The sequence below is a fragment of the Salvelinus alpinus genome, chromosome 4, assembly GCF_045679555.1.
Source record: "Salvelinus alpinus chromosome 4, SLU_Salpinus.1, whole genome shotgun sequence".
Taxonomy (NCBI): domain Eukaryota; kingdom Metazoa; phylum Chordata; class Actinopteri; order Salmoniformes; family Salmonidae; genus Salvelinus; species Salvelinus alpinus.
The window spans coordinates 34,243,763-34,257,151 of record NC_092089.1 but is presented as its reverse complement, the minus strand read 5'-3'; the positions used below and the strand labels follow the sequence as shown (position 1 = coordinate 34,257,151).

Genomic DNA, 13,389 nt, shown 5'->3' with positions numbered 1-13,389 from the left:
ATTTGGTTTGGTCAGGGTGTGATTTGGGGTGGGCATTCTATGTTTTGTTTTCTATAATTTTGTGTTTCTATGTTTTGGCCGGGTATGGTTCTCAATCAGGGACAGCTGTCTATCGTTGTATCTGATTGGGAACCATACTTAGGTAGCCCATTTTCCCTCCTTTCATTGTGGGTAGTTAACTTTGTTTGTGGCACTAATGCCCTGTGAGCTTCACGGTTGTTTTTCGTTTGTTGTTTTGTTGGCGACATTTTGAAATAAAAAGGAAAATGTACGCTCACCAGGCTGCACCTTGGTCTTCTTCCAGCAACGGCCGTGACAGTTCCAGAACCACTACTGAAAGACGACAGACATACAGTATCTGCTCTCAGCTACTGTCAACAGCATCCTACCCTTTTGCTTAAATGAAAAATTCAGGAAAAATTGAAAGATTAACTTAATCAACATTTAAATGGCAGTCGAAACAGCCTTATTCTTTGAAGTGTTCTTATCTGTCATTCATTGTGTTGTCCATTCAGCTGGGATTTTCTCTCCAGTCTCTGAGGGAGTCACTTCTGTCATGGGAATACCCAAGCCTGTGGCATTAAGCGAACGGTTAAACGAATGGGCATTAGACCCGACCTCCACGAAAAAAGTGAGAGAATACAGCTTTGAAACTGCCCTGAGCTCTGACCATGTCAATACATATAAACCGCTACAGAGAGCGCCAGAGGGAGAGAGGGGAGGTTACAGCCCTGTCACTGAGGGTACACTGTTATTAAACTACACTGAACAAAAATATAAACGCAGGCCACAATCAACAGCCTGATCAACTCTATGCGAAGGAGATGTGTCGCGCTGCATGAGGCAAATGGTGGTCACCAGATACTGACTGGTTTTCTGATCCACGCCCCTACCTTTTTTTAATTAAAGGTATCTGTGACCAACAGATGCATATCTTTATTCCCAGTCATGTGAAATCCATAGATCAGGACCTAATGAATGTATTAAATTAACTGATTTCCTTCTCTGAACTGTAACTCAGTAAAATCTTTGAAATGATTGCGTATTATATTTTTATTTTTAGGCTCTACAAACCTGTTTTTTATGAGTTTATAAATGCTTTCCTAACCCTAAATAATCTACAAAATGATGAAACAGAGATGAATATACACATATTTTCATGTCATTCTGTCATTGATCCCTAATAATCTGAACTGTTCCCTCCATATAGTCTGTCGAGACAATTCTAATTAAAGGTGCCACATTTAAAGGGATGGCTTTAGATACATTGAATCAAAACTAAACGAGAAAATCTGTTGGCCGGCAAGTGGGTGGGTTTTCAGCGGTGAATAAAATGTATTCAGCGCAGGCAGTGCAAGGGAACCAAGCTGGCAAAGCCTGTTATGCACCTGGCATAAGGTAAGTGTGAATACCAACTACTGAGAAGTGCATAGGAAAGGCGTGCGTAGGAAAGGTATACATTTCCTGTCTGAATTGGTCCCACAGTGATGATATAAAAATAAAAAGACTGCATGGGGGCTATAAACATATGCAAGTTAAACAAGAGTCATTTTGTTATGTAGGCTATGTGACACACATTTATGTATGTTAGGAAAGAATGTCGGGTAGCAACAAATGAAACAGCACGCGGCTGCAGACAGATCACAGAACAACAGGCAGGAAATACAAGAGATTATCAATAGACATTCAAGCCATTAAATTGAGGATAGACTAAACCTAGAATGATGAGATTACTTGGGCTGAATACTCCTCTCCCTCTGAGAGACCTAATAGATCACCATGCAGACTTGACTGAATAGTGACAGACCACTAGTGCTCAGGACCAAATGAAAAGACATGGAGAGGAGTGTTGAAATTAAAGGGAGAAAATCTCGAAAGAGAGAGGGTGTTGGAGGGAGAAAGAGGCGAGAGAGAGAGACTGTGGTGTGCCCCTATATGTGATGCCAGGTGAGAGTGGGAGTCAGGGTGGGTGTTGGAGGGAGAAAGAGGCGAGAGAGAGAGACTGTGGTGTGCCCCTATATGTGATGCCAGGTGAGAGTGGGAGTCAGGGTGGGTGTTGGAGGGAGAAAGAGGCGAGAGAGAGAGACTGTGGTGTGCCCCTATATGTGATGCCAGGTGAGAGTGGGAGTCAGGGGGGTGTTGGAGCTAAGCTTAACGATCTCCCTCTCCTGTCTCTGATTGGTAGAGCTCTGCCCTGTATCTGTGTAGGAGTTTGTTCTCATCGAACCAAAACCTACATATTGAGGGACTGCATAATACTCTGTGTCTACAGGAATATCTTCACACTGTATGAGGTGTTTATCTATGCTGCGGGTGTGTCTGTACGTTTATGTCCAGTTTCTCTGTGGGTGTTTCCTGTTCTCTGACATGAGGCTCTACGTAAAGTCCCTGACTTTCCGCCCCCTCCAACACCCCCCTGACTCTCACTCTCACCTGGCATCACATATAGGGGCACACCACAGTCTCTCTCTCTCGCCTCTTTCTCCCTCCAACACCCACCCTGACTCCCACTCTCACCTGGCATCACATATAGGGGCACACCACAGTCTCTCTCTCTCGCCTCTTTCTCCCTCCAACACCCCCCTGACTCCCACTCTCACCTGGCATCGCATATAGGGGCACACCACAGTCTCTCTCTCTCGCCTCTTTCTCCCTCCAACACCCACCCTGACTCTCACTCTCACCTGGCATCACATATAGGGGCACACCACAGTCTCTCTCTCTCGCCTCTTTCTCCCTCCAACACCCACCCTGACTCCCACTCTCACCTGGCATCACATATAGGGGCACACCACAGTCTCTCTCTCTCGCCTCTTTCTCCCTCCAACACCCACCCTGACTCTCACTCTCACCTGGCATCACATATAGGGGCACACCACAGTCTCTCTCTCTCGCCTCTTTCTCCCTCCAACACCCACCCTGACTCCCACTCTCACCTGGCATCACATATAGGGGCACACCACAGTCTCTCTCTCTCGCCTCTTTCTCCCTCCAACACCCACCCTGACTCTCACTCTCACCTGGCATCACATATAGGGGCACACCACAGTCTCTCTCTCTCGCCTCTTTCTCCCTCCAACACCCACCCTGACTCCCACTCTCACCTGGCATCACATATAGGGGCACACCACAGTCTCTCTCTCTCGCCTCTTTCTCCCTCCAACACCCACCCTGACTCCCACTCTCACCTGGCATCACATATAGGGGCACACCACAGTCTCTCTCTCTCGCCTCTTTCTCCCTCCAACACCCCCCTGACTCCCACTCTCACCTGGCATCGCATATAGGGGCACACCACAGTCTCTCTCTCTCGCCTCTTTCTCCCTCCAACACCCACCCTGACTCTCACTCTCACCTGGCATCACATATAGGGGCACACCACAGTCTCTCTCTCTCGCCTCTTTCTCCCTCCAACACCCCCCTGACTCCCACTCTCACCTGGCATCGCATATAGGGGCACACCACAGTCTCTCTCTCTCGCCTCTTTCTCCCTCCAACACCCACCCTGACTCTCACTCTCACCTGGCATCACATATAGGGGCACACCACAGTCTCTCTCTCTCGCCTCTTTCTCCCTCCAACACCCACCCTGACTCCCACTCTCACCTGGCATCACATATAGGGGCACACCACAGTCTCTCTCTCTCGCCTCTTTCTCCCTCCAACACCCACCCTGACTCTCACTCTCACCTGGCATCACATATAGGGGCACACCACAGTCTCTCTCTCTCGCCTCTTTCTCCCTCCAACACCCACCCTGACTCCCACTCTCACCTGGCATCACATATAGGGGCACACCACAGTCTCTCTCTCTCGCCTCTTTCTCCCTCCAACACCCACCCTGACTCTCACTCTCACCTGGCATCACATATAGGGGCACACCACAGTCTCTCTCTCTCGCCTCTTTCTCCCTCCAACACCCACCCTGACTCCCACTCTCACCTGGCATCACATATAGGGGCACACCACAGTCTCTCTCTCTCGCCTCTTTCTCCCTCCAACACCCACCCTGACTCCCACTCTCACCTGGCATCACATATAGGGGCACACCACAGTCTCTCTCTCTCGCCTCTTTCTCCCTCCAACACCCCCCTGACTCCCACTCTCACCTGGCATCGCATATAGGGGCACACGACAGTCTCTCTCTCTCGCCTCTTTCTCCCTCCAACACCCACCCTGACTCTCACTCTCACCTGGCATCACATATAGGGGCACACCACAGTCTCTCTCTCTCGCCTCTTTCTCCCTCCAACACCCACCCTGACTCCCACTCTCACCTGGCATCACATATAGGGGCACACCACAGTCTCTCTCTCTCGCCTCTTTCTCCCTCCAACACCCACCCTGACTCTCACTCTCACCTGGCATCACATATAGGGGCACACCACAGTCTCTCTCTCTCGCCTCTTTCTCCCTCCAACACCCACCCTGACTCCCACTCTCACCTGGCATCACATATAGGGGCACACCACAGTCTCTCTCTCTCGCCTCTTTCTCCCTCCAACACCCACCCTGACTCTCACTCTCACCTGGCATCACATATAGGGGCACACCACAGTCTCTCTCTCTCGCCTCTTTCTCCCTCCAACACCCACCCTGACTCCCACTCTCACCTGGCATCACATATAGGGGCACACCACAGTCTCTCTCTCTCGCCTCTTTCTCCCTCCAACACCCCCCTGACTCCCACTCTCACCTGGCATCACATGTAGGGGCACACCACAGTCTCTCTCTCTCTCGCCTCTTTCTCCCTCCAACACCCACCCTGACTCTCACTCTCACCTGGCATCACATATAGGGGCACACCACAGTCTCTCTCTCTCGCCTCTTTCTCCCTCCAACACCCACCCTGACTCCCACTCTCACCTGGCATCACATATAGGGGCACACCACAGTCTCTCTCTCTCTCCCTCCAACACCCACCCTGACTCCCACTCTCATCTGGCATCACATATAGGGGCACACCACAGTCTCTCTCTCTCTCACCTCGTTCTCCCGCCCACTTTCTCCCACTCCCCAAATCCATCTCTCCCCCTCTCTCTCCTTCCTCCTACCAGTCATTTGCTCTATCCAATTATAACTCGATTTGCCACCCTCCACAGTTACCATGGTAACAGTCATGTTGGGCACAAGTCCACATGTCACTTGTGGAGACCAACGGCCCACTGAACGCACCACAACACACACCACCCTCCACCTGGCCTCTGTGTCTTCCCTAGAGACAGAGCGTTATGATGTCATCTATTCCTGCGTAATCAAATCATGGAATTCGGCTTCTGTAAAAAACAGAACTAGTGTGCGTCACGTCAACCTGAAGCTTTCCTGAGACCATGAGCTGTGTGTGTTTCAGTGTGTGATCCAGCCTGCCCAGACAAATCATGGACATGGGTACAAGAGATGCTCAGTGTTCTTCAGTACACACATATCCACCATCGACAGTCGAGCTCTTTATCGTCTGTTATTTTCAGACACAGGACACATGCGCACTACCACTGAGCATTACCCTGTTCCAGAGCACAGTACTTCTCCTGTTCCCACTCCCTAGCCACTGATCTAGGATCAACTCAACATTGCCAAATCCTAACCTTAACCATTATCGGGGGGAACACACCAAACTGACACCAGATCAGCGTCTAGGTGCACCGTGTCCCTGTTCCGTGGCTGAGATGTAATGTGTGTGTTTGTCCACCTGGAGGCAGTATGAGCCAGCAGATAAAGCACCAGCAGATAGACAGAGCCATGCCAGACAGCCTGGGAAAACACTAGAGCAGGAGAGAGAGGAGGAGAGCGGGAAGAGAGATGTTTGACCTCCCTAAAATAAAAACTCCTCTCCTAAAGTAAAGCTAAGCCTGACTTAGGTCGGAGAGCACCTGTACTTCAGAGGAACATTAAAAATTAACTTTTTAGACCCCCCCCAAAAAATATATGTTTTATGAAGTACAATAGTGACGCATAAGCTTGCCCTTGTGTATTTGACTATATATACATGGTAATATAACGATATGAATGAGTGTTAGTCTATCCAGATGTGTGGTAGTCTGTTGCCATGGTCTGGGAGCCAGTGCGAGGCTTTAAGTGTTACGTAAAGGGGAGGGGGTGTTGTTATTCCCGGGTATCTGTATCCGGGTAGACCAGGATGGCGAGAGGGAGAGGAGGAGACTGCAGTGCGATGGAGCGAAGGGTTAACATGGAGAATGGGCGCTTTTTGTGGTTTGGGAAAGGCAGAGCGAGACAGAGAAAGGAGAGGGGAAGAGACGGGTCTCCAGTTGCTTTTCCTGAGTGTGTGTGTGTGTATAAGTGAGTGCCCTGTGTTGGGTGTGTGTGTATAAGTGAGTGCCCTGTGTTGGGTGTGTGTGTATAAGTGAGTGCCCTGTGTTGGGTGTGTGTGTATAAGTGAGTGCCCTGTGTTGGGTGTGTGTGTATAAGTGAGTGCCCTGTGTTGGGTGTGTGTGTATAAGTGAGTGCCCTGTGTTGGGTGTGTGTGTATAAGTGAGTGCCCTGTGTTGGGTGTGTGTGTATAAGTGAGTGCCCTGTGTTGGGTGTGTGTGTATAAGTGAGTGCCCTGTGTTGGGTGTGTGTGTATAAGTGAGTGCCCTGTGTTGGGTGTGTGTGTATAAGTGAGTGCCCTGTGTTGGGTTTGTGTGTATAAGTGAGTGCCCTGTGTTGGGTGTGTGTGTATAAGTGAGTGCCCTGTGTTGGGTGTGTGTGTATAAGTGAGTGCCCTGTGTTGGGTGTGTGTGTATAAGTGAGTGCCCTGTGTTGGGTGTGTGTGTATAAGTGAGTGCCCTGTGTTGGGTTTGTGTGTATAAGTGAGTGCCCTGTCTTGGGTGTGTGTGTATAAGTGAGTGCCCTGTGTTGGATGTGTGTGTGTATAAGTGAGTGCCCTGTGTTGGGTGTGTGTGTATAAGTGAGTGCCCTGTGTTGGGTGTGTGTGTATAAGTGAGTACCTTGTGTTGGGTGTGTGTGTATAAGTTAGTGCCCTGTGTTGGGTGTGTGTGTATAAGTGAGTGGCCTGTGTTGGGTGTGTGTGTGTGTGTATAAGTGAGTGCCCTGTGTTGGGTGTGTGTGTGTAAGTGAGTGCCCTGTCTTGGGTGTGTGTGTATAAGTGAGTGCCCTGTGTTGGGTGTGTGTGTATAAGTGAGTGCCCTGTGTTGGGTGTGTGTGTATAAGTGAGTGCCCTGTGTTGGGTGTGTGTGTATAAGTGAGTGCCCTGTGTTGGGTGTGTGTGTATAAGTGAGTGCCCTGTGTTGGGTGTGTGTGTATAAGTGAGTGCCCTGTGTTGGGTGTGTGTGTATAAGTGAGTGCCCTGTGTTGGGTGTGTGTGTATAAGTGAGTATTCTGTGTTGGGTTTGTGTGTATAAGTGAGTGCCCTGTGTTGGGTGTGTGTGTATAAGTGAGTGCCCTGTGTTGGGTGTGTGTGTATAAGTGAGTGCCCTGTGTTGGGTGTGTGTGTATAAGTGAGTGCCCTGTGTTGGGTGTGTGTGTATAAGTGAGTGCCCTGTGTTGGGTTTGTGTGTATAAGTGAGTGCCCTGTCTTGGGTGTGTGTGTATAAGTGAGTGCCCTGTGTTGGATGTGTGTGTGTATAAGTGAGTGCCCTGTGTTGGGTGTGTGTGTATAAGTGAGTGCCCTGTGTTGGGTGTGTGTGTATAAGTGAGTACCTTGTGTTGGGTGTGTGTGTGTATAAGTTAGTGCCCTGTGTTGGGTGTGTGTGTATAAGTGAGTGGCCTGTGTTGGGTGTGTGTGTGTGTGTATAAGTGAGTGCCCTGTGTTGGGTGTGTGTGTGTAAGTGAGTGCCCTGTCTTGGGTGTGTGTGTATAAGTGAGTGCCCTATGTTGGGTGTGTGTGTATAAGTGAGTGCCCTGTGTTGGGTGTGTGTGTGCGTGGCATGCCCCATGCTGCATCTGTGTGTGTTTGTAACTGGCCGGCCCCGGTGGTGGGTGTGTGTGTGTTTGTGTGCCCAGATTCGGGTGTCTGTGTGTGCCAGCCTGCTGTTGGGTAGATGTGTGTGAAGGCGCTAAGCCCATTCAGGCTGGCCGTGAAGCACTGACTATCCAGATTTCACCTCATAATCACAGAGAAAGCTGGAGTTTCCATCGCAAATCTGTTTCCATTTGGCTCTGTGAGAAACTAACGGGGTCTACTAACTAACACAGGGCTGAGAAGGATCATTTAGTTCTAATAGACTCTGTATGAAGCATGCACCAACCACACTCACAGTCCTAACCTCACTACAAAAGGTTCATTCATGCTACATACAGTAGATTTGTATTCCAGAAAGTAATGGCATAACCTTGTTTGACCGGGCCTGGCCAGAACTAGGCTAATGCTGTAGGTGGTCACTTTAAAGGTGGAGCACATAGCCTAACTAGAATAAGAAGTGAAACCGTTGATTTGAATTATTTAGAGAACAGTCAGATTCTGAAATCAAAATGTTGGAGTAGGCGTGTCAAAATGAGAATGTAATGTAGAGGCCTAAGTTGTTTATCAGAGTACTATTTATGCGTCCATGTTGTTCCATATGATGTACAGCAAATTGCCCTTAGGAGGTAATAAAGCCTGAGAAAAACACAGTTACCATGACTTTGTGCGATGTGTATTTCGTGCTGGGTTCTGTGGTACAAACTTGAAAATAAAGATTTGACCCCGAGCACTTCAACGTCAACTACAAATCAATTTAGAGAGCTTGTCAGAATTCTTGTCTTGCGTTCATGTTCAAATGTTAACAAAAATGTCAGAGACGAACCGAAAGAGGCAGGACTGTGTCTTTCCACTTCCACTGACTGCAAATGGAAGGGGAACTGCGTAGCGTCAGCTTCTATTTGTACTGCATGTTGTGTGTGTGTGCGTGTACATCGATGTATGGGAGTGTTTGCTTTGTTGCCATGGCAACAGACATTTTGGCACGTACACATCATTTCCGGTGTTTGATGATTGATGCGTGGTTGCGCACACACACACACACACACACACACACACACACACACACACACACACACACACACACACACACACACACACACACACACACACACACACACACACACACACACACACACACACACACTACTTACAATGCATCATGCACATATGATATACTTTTCTCTTTCATCCTCTCTCCCTCCATCTCATCCTCTCTCCCTCCATCTCATCCTCTCTCCCTCCATCTCATCCTCTCTCCCTCCATCTCATCCTTTTCTCACGTAGTCGCGCAATGCTCAAAAAAATAAAGGGAACACTAAAATAACACATCCTAGATCTGAATGAATGAAATATTCTTATTAAATACTTTTTTCTTTACATAGTTGAATGTGCTGACAACAAAATCACACAAAAATTATCAATGGAAATCAAATTTATCAACCCATGGAGGTCTGGATTTGGAGTCACACTCAAAATTAAAGTGGAAAACCACACTACAGGCTGATCCAACTTTGATGTAATGTCCTTAAAACAAGTCAAAATGAGGCTCAGTAGTGTGTGTGGCCTCCACGTGCCTGTATGACCTCCCTACAACGCCTGGGCATGCTCCTGATGTGGTGGCGGATGGTCTCCTGAGGGATCTCCTCCCAGACCTGGACTAAAGCATCCCCCAAACTCCTGGACAGTCTGTGGTGCAACGTGGCTTTGGTGGATGGAGCGAGACATGATGTCCCAGATGTGCTCAATTGGATTCAGGTCTGGGGAACGGGCGGGCCAGTCCATAGCATCAATGCCTTCCTCTTGCAGGAACTGCTGACACACTCCAGCCACATGAGGTCTAGCATTGTCTTGCATTAGGAGGAACACAGGGCCAACCGCACCAGCATATGGTCTCACAAGGGGTCTGAGGATCTCATCTCGGTACCTAATGGCAGTCAGGCTACCTCTGGCGAGCACATGGAGGGCTGTGCGGCCCCCCAAAGAAATGCCACCCCACACCATGACTGACCCACCGCCAAACCTGTCATGCTGGAGGATGTTGCAGGCAGCAGAACGTTCTCCACGGCGTCTCCAGACTCTGTCACGTCTGTCACATGTGCTCAGTGTGAACCTGCTTTCATCTGTGAAGAGCACAGGGCACCAGTGGCGAATTTGCCAATCTTGGTGTTCTCTGGCAAATGCCAAACGTCCTGCACGGTGTTGGGCTGTAAGCACAACCCCCACCTGTGGACGTCGGGCCCTCATACCACCCTCATGGAGTCTGTTTCTGACCGTTTGAGCAGACACATGCACATTTGTGGCCTGCTGGAGGTCATTTTGCAGGGCTCTGGCAGTGCTCCTCCTGCTCCTCCTTGCACAAAGGCGGAGGTAGCGGTCCTGCTGCTGGGTTGTTGCCCTCCTACGGCCTCCTCCACGTCTCCTGATGTACTGGCCTGTCTCCTGGTAGCGCCGCCATGCTCTGGACACTACGCTGACAGACACAGCAAACCTTCTTGCCACAGCTCGCATTGATGTGCCATCCTGGATGAGCTGCACTACCTGAGCCACTTGTGTGGGTTGTAGACTCCATCTCATGCTACCACTAGAGTGAAAGCACCGCCAGCATTCAAAAGTGACCAAAACATCAGCCAGGAAGCATAGGAACTGAGAAGTGGTCTGTGGTCACCACCTGCAGAACCACTCCTTTATTGGGGGTGTCTTGCTAATTGCCTATAATTTCCACCTGTTGTCTATTCCATTTGCACAACAGCATGTGAAATTTATTGTCAATCAGTGTTGCTTCCTAAGTGGACAGTTTGATTTCACAGAAGTGTGATTGACTTGGAGTTACAATGTGTTGTTTAAGTGTTCCCTTTATTTTTTTGAGCAGTGTATATAAACGCAACATGTAAAGTGATAGTCCCATGTTTCATGAGCTGAAATAAAAGATTCCAGAAATGTTCCGTACGCGCATTTTTTTTTTTTTTCTCTCAAATTTGGTGTCCAAATTTGTTTACATCCCTGTTAGTGAGCATTTCTGCTTTGCCAAGATAATCCATCCACCTGACAGGTGTGGCATATCAAGAAGCTGATCATTACACAGTTGCACCTTGACCTGGGGACAATAAAAGGCCACTTCTAAAATGTGCAGTTTTGTCAATTGGCATGCTGACTGCAGGAATGGCCACCAGAGAATTTAATGTCAATTTTTCTACCATAAGCCGCCTCGTTTTAGAGAATTTAGCAGAACGTCCAACCGGCCTCACAACTGCAGACCACGTATAACCATGCCAGCCCAGGAACTCCACATCCAGCTTCTTTACCTGGGGGATCGTCTGAGACCAGCCACCCGGACAGCTGATGATACTGAGGAGTATTTCTGTCTCTAATACAGCCCTTTTGTGGGAAAAACTCATTCTGATTGGCTGGGCCTGGCTCCCCCATGGCTGGACCCCTGGCCAGTCATGTGAAATCAATAGATTAGGGCCTAATTTATTTATTTCAATTGACTGATTTCCTTATATGAACTGTAACTCAGTAAAATCTTTGAAGTTGTTCCATGTTGCGTTTATATTTCTGTTAAGTGTATATAAAGTCACTTTTATCTGCAATATGATAGGCTATTCGTTGTGTGTGTGTAGCAGTATTGTAGAGGCCTGTTCGTATGTGTAATTTACACTCAAAGCTCATCGTAACTACGCAGTAAGTACACACCTCCCTAGTTTCTCTCTGACAACCACATGCACAAACAAGAACTCACACCCTCTTTCTCTCAAGAGAGAGAAAACACCCACATACACTTGTCTCGCAAAGACAGACAAATAGCTAGACCTACAACACATACAATCACACTGAATACAACAACAGGCCATCTAAATGTCATACCACTGCTCCAGCGCAGATGGAGAAATGTTGATTCACTGTTTATTGATCACACACACACACACACACACACACACACACACACACACACACACACACACACACACACACACACACACACACACACACACACACACACACACACACACACACACACACACACACACACAGAGAGAGAGACAGAGACACAAAGAGACACACACACAGAGAGACACACACAGAGACACACAGAGAGAAAGAGAGCCCACACAGGAGCTTGAAGCACAGAGGATTCTTTACACACCCACATGCACTCTGGCACTGTAACGTGAGCATGCAAACACACACAACTCTAAAATGGACGAGCCCAAACCAACTCACTCAAAAATAACTCACAGACCTTATTTTACCCCTTCATACTATACAACATGACACAGAGACACACGCTCAAACGCTCACACACAACGCGTCATTGATAAGTGGCGTAGATAATAGCCTTTGGGGAAAGGCAGCTAACCAAACCATCCCTCCGTCTCTTTAGACACACACACACACACACACACACACACACACACACACACACACACACACACACACACACACACACACACACACACACACACACACACACACACACACACACACACACACACACACACACACACACACACACCTCTGGTTCTCCTGTAGGATTACCTCCTGTCAATAATGTCCTATTGTTCATTACAGAAACTGACACACACACCAGAACACACACACACACACACCAGAATGGTAGAATTGACCGTACTGGTGCAGTGGTAGCCTACATACCGTATCCTAACTGGGACTGTACCCCTTCTTACAGTCAGACGGCACTGCAGAGATGGGACTGAGAGGATTCATGTCAGTAGCATTCTCTCAAAGACAAAACCCCAAATGTCATTCATCCTCTCTTTCAGAGGCCTTCCCCACTCTCTATCTAAACCCAGTATCAAACAATGATGACACACACACACCCAGCGAGAGATGGTGGAAACGGTCCGTATGTGGCCTACATTACATACAGTATATCCTGGATTTTATACCCATTTAAACTGAACTGATTTCCCTACTCTGACCCAACAGTCACCGACCAGCCCTTCCTTGTTACTGTAAGCCCTGGGTCAGTGCTATCCAAGATCCTTGGGATGTCCCTAAACTAAACCTAACCTTAATCCCTACTGTTACCCTAACCTAAAGTATTTTAAAATGCCAACTTCAATGGGGTAGGGAGGTCCCAAGGAGCAAGGATAGCACGGACCGTAAGGCCTGCTGAACAGACGAGACATCCCAGTACCCTCCCTTCACTAAATGTCACTAAACTCATTCTGTTTAACGAGAGAAATGACCTGCCCAGAAGTCAATCCCTGTTCCGTAAATGTGAATTTGGTGGAAAATGAAACTAGGTAACCATTTTTCATGCTGCTGTTGCTGCTACAACAAACTGTGCATTCACGTTTCAAAAGCTCTTCCATTTCATGATGCCAACCTAGGCCTGGCCTGGAGTTAAACACAATAATCAAAGCATAGTAGTCACAATAAATAATCATAATATTATAATCATAGCATCTCTCACCCCCCTGCATCCCTCTCCCTGTTCCTCTACC

The 13,389-nt window shown here is 48.3% G+C and overlaps 1 protein-coding gene across 2 annotated transcripts in view; it reads right to left on the bottom strand.

Moving 5' to 3' along the window:
* Positions 1-13,389, bottom strand: part of cicb (capicua transcriptional repressor b) — a 57,417-nt gene that overhangs the window by 30,060 nt on the left and 13,968 nt on the right. The gene's annotated exons all lie outside the window — the stretch shown is intronic.